Genomic DNA, 4,662 nt, shown 5'->3' on the forward strand with positions numbered 1-4,662 from the left:
CTCTCGAGGACTAGACCTTTTACAGCACGAAGGGGCGTACCGATACATCTGATTGACAATCACCATGGCCAATTGACTCACGCACGCTAAATAATCAGTTGTTTATTCGTAGAAACGGACCTATCACAGGTGAGTGTGGGAGGGCGCTCGCGTTGGGATTCTCGCCATAAAGATGAAACGCTCTTATTGGATGAAGAGACGAACGGTATTCTATATAATCACTAGGGAAATTCTATAGTTAAAACTGTATTTTTGGTGAGGCAGCTGCGAAGTCCACCTGCTGTGCTATTCCCTTTTTATCTTTGAGCATTATTTAATGTCTATACTAACTAACACAATGGATTGGGTAGGGGACTATTTTCTGCTTCTGTGTCATATAGCCTATAGGCCTACGAGAATAAATGATTTATTATGCATATCACTGAAGCGCATATCTGTGAAGTTATAGGCCTATTTATAACCTTTCTGGTCATCTCAAACTCATTATGACCAAATATAATTTTTGCTGTTAGAGATCTTCTGCTTTGCTAAACATATGGGGCGGGGCCATCGGTTGTGCCAAGCACGGTATATAGGCTGCATTAGAAGTTTAACATTTTCTTCCATATTTTCAAGGAGAAAAAAATATTTTCGATGATTTAGCTTTTTCAAGAAAGATATATCGAGATATAGGCTACAAATTAGTATTCATAACAAAAAACAGTTTTAACAATGTCGTTTCCCAATTGTTTTGGCAGAGAACTTGGAGAAGATATTAGCTATATGTTTGACAATAATGAAGTTGAACCGTTGGTGAAATCAACTTGCAAGTCATTTTAGATGGAGAAATGAGCGGTTGTTATCAAAGGAATAGTAGACTTCGCCACTTAATTTTTTACAGTGAACGTAAGTAGTCATTAATTAATAATAATGATTCATACCTTTATTATTGATAATAACACATTAATTATTAGCAGTTGTATTACAAAAACGACAAGATTATTATTATTATTATTACTAGCCTATCATTATTATTATTATCATCGAAAACAACAACAAAATGATGCCAATTAGATTTTTGAGTTATGCAATTCTTGCAAGAAAAAAATATGTCTTCATTCAATTGAAGAGGACTTTGGCCTATCAGTTTATTATTTGTTAATATTATTATTTGTTAATATTAAACTATTTGTATGCCATCGGAAATGACCACGTTGTCCTAAATTCAATGTAAATATGCAGAAAAATGTCGACTTTAAACGAAAACAGTGTGTGCTGGAACTTTCGAACCAGTTTGACAAAAAGTCCCCAAACTGTCTGTTCGCGCTGAAGGTGGCTGACTATTCATGAGGAAATAAACGCATTTGTATATTTGAGAACGTTTTCACTCTCACATGGATATGAATGTTATGTGTATAATGTGTTATTTCTTAATGAATATGAACTCATATGGCTACCTCATGAACTTGTGAACATTTTATTCATAAGTAAGTCAATTATACAAATATTTGGTCAATCAATCAAGTATTTTTTCGTTAATTGCAAGGGCAACTGGTGTAGCCTAGTAACCCACAGACTGCCGCACCGCCCGCACAGCCTACAAACTCTGTGATGCATGGTACATGAAAACTAAACCCATTCTCCGAGGACAATAAACTACTTTAGGCTATTCTATATCAGGCTTTTATCATGATCTTTGTTAAAGATATATATTTAAAAAAGATCTTAACATGTCTAAATTACAGCAATATTTTAACAACTTTGCACGGCAGATATCAAGTCAATGACAACCCTAAAATGGATCAATTTAACTTCAAAGGACATCTACATTCGATCCAAAATCACATCAATTAGAGGTCCTCGCACCGAAGGTACTGGAAACCTTATTGTATAAGTTATATGTCTTAGTCTGAAAAATAACTGATAAACCTAACCTACATTAGCCTGAACAATTTTGTCAAAGACACATCACATTGCAAAGGTTTCAGAGATGAGTATGCTAGATCATTTACAGGCCACTATAAACATACATAGGCATAAGCCTAGCTATACAATTCCATACTTTCGAGTCACTGAAATCTTTTCAACACTTAGTGTTTTTGTCACACACATCTCACAAGCCCAAAAACATTTCGTAGAAGATCAAATAATGTGCTCAGGATCTGTTAAAAGGCTCAAAAGTGACTTCAAAATGATGCTACATTACCGAGGCATTGGAGGTAAATCCACGACAACAGAGGTAGGCCACTTCACATGACTGACCAGACACACTAAGGCATCGCGGGGGGAGTCAGCCAGATGTTACGGTCAAGAATCAACTCGGTCCTCCTTCGGGAGTCGGGAGTGCATCTCTGTAGGGCTGTATCTTCTGTTAATGGGAGCCTGTAGACGCTAAATTGACTCGGGTTCATTCTTTCGTATGTGTTTAACATTAGGCCATATAGACTAGCCCTACTAGACAATATTCAAATCAAGAAATCTTTTAAATATTTTTGCACATGCACATTTTTATTTAGGCTATACAATTCTAAAAAGCCGAATCATTCCAGAGCCCCTGAATCATGCGGAACCACTACATCCTGTTTAGACTACGCTACTACAGGCCTAGCAACCGACGGTAGGCTAGTGAACTTGATCGACCAAATAACATTGAGGGATCGACCCCATCCACGTTAGAAATGTACAGAACACGAAGAGCCTCGATCTCCTCCGATAGTAAAGTGGAAGACAAAAGGCAACTATTAGGCAAAGTATTTATATGATCCATCAACTGGGTTGTCGTGGAATGTGAGCCATTTTCTCGTTTAATTCTCTGAGATCAGAGCCCAGATGTCGGGTCACTATGGACATAAAAGCCAGCATGCGTTCACAGTGGATGTCTGGATGGGAAGTTCCTTCCCCGTGTTTATCAATATTTCACTCTTTGTTGTTGACTCTGGCAAAGGCCCTGCTGCCTGACACTCTAGTGCCTTCAGTTGACGGTGATTTAAAGGGTGCATGTCAATGCGCTGAATAGAAGTTTTAAGTTCCAAATGGCACACAACTCCCAATGCAGTGCACTAAATAGGGTGCCATTTAGGACGCCACTAGAAGATACTTCCTTTAAATTAATGATTATGAATGCATAACTTTGGGATAAAATATAGGAATTATTCTTACGATTAAATACTTCTAGTTCATGAACTCAAACCAAAACCACATTTTGATACATTTCCCCCGCCTCATTCCAAATAAAGGGTTGCTGAAATATTTATATGAAATAAAACACGCACGAGGAAAATAAGAACGTTTATGTTTAAGACTATTAGTCAAATATAAAACTAGCCTACTTTATTAAAGATGCAACAATTGCCATCTTCATAGGATGATATCATTTACCTGTTAACAAGACAGCAGGTGAGGAGTCAAGGCTTCTGGTTGACAAGGTCCATCAGCGAAGGGAGCTCCAGGACTGTAGAAATCTCAGAGTGGAGGCCTGGTAATAGGAGTCATAGTCGCTATACACTTGTCATAGAGGCAACAGGTGAGAGCTGTATTAAATGCCTATGAAGTTTGTACAGCATCTGAGATAGGAAGGGAGAGCCAAGTAGAGGCCTGTGTTTACGTCCACAATGGCACCCTATTCCCTACATAGTGCACTGGTCAGCAGTTGTGCACTATTTAAGGAATAGGGTGCCATTCGGAAGGAACCGAGGGGCGAGGAAACCCCAGCAGGGGAAAGAGAGGGAGCTGCAGGGGCAAGGCAGACCCTTTTGCCTCCCCATGGATGGAATCGAGTGAGGTCCAGTCTACCACACTGCTTTCGCAGCCTGCTCTGAGCGGATGTTGTAAACGTGACAGGCAGGCAATCACACTGACTGAGCCCTCAGAAGGTTGGCAACTGACATTTCATCTACACATTGAGAGTGAGACACAGAGAAACACACACACACACATAGGTTGCGGTGGTGTTTTTTCAGCCGATACAGTAACAGCTGTGCTGATATGGAACACTATCCATTCTGAGCCCTTTCGGAGGATATTACAGTTCTGTTCCTCTGCAGCATGCTTGGGACAAATCCCACAGCCCCCTTTAACTAAGGAAGGGGAGGTAAAGAGAATGTGTCTCAAATTGCACACCATTCCCTAAATAGTGCAGTACTTTTGACCAAAGCCCTATGGGTCCTGGTCAAAAGTAGTGCACTGTATAGGGAATAGGGTGCCATTTGGGACACCAGGATTGTTTAATGGAGGTGGGTGATGTTTAACGTAAACAAGCTAAGGGTAAAGAGTGGAAGGGGAGCATGTGTTGGGACTAAGTGACAGGTGCAGCAGTGGGTTGAGTTTTGCTAAATAGGTGTTGGTGATATTGATATTCATGTGACTAACAGGACATGTGTCTACTGATGCTACGATTAACCTGAATCTTGACATTACTGAAGTTTATGCCCATGCCAACACAATTATCTAGCTGGCATGTGGTGGTGGTGTGTGTGTGGGTGATGAATATCTACACAAATGTGTAAGACTCATCCCTTTTATGTCAGATAGCACAATGACATCATCTGCACTGATAGGAATGACGCCCCCTGTGGGAAGCACTTGGTGTCACTAATGAAACCCCCTCTAAATTTGCTTTAATATGGATAACAATGACACACTTGACACAGTATAATGAAATAAGACAATCAACTGACTCAAAAG

This window comes from Oncorhynchus tshawytscha, linkage group LG25 (assembly GCF_018296145.1).
Source record: "Oncorhynchus tshawytscha isolate Ot180627B linkage group LG25, Otsh_v2.0, whole genome shotgun sequence".
In the NCBI taxonomy this organism is placed as follows: Eukaryota; Metazoa; Chordata; class Actinopteri; order Salmoniformes; family Salmonidae; genus Oncorhynchus; species Oncorhynchus tshawytscha.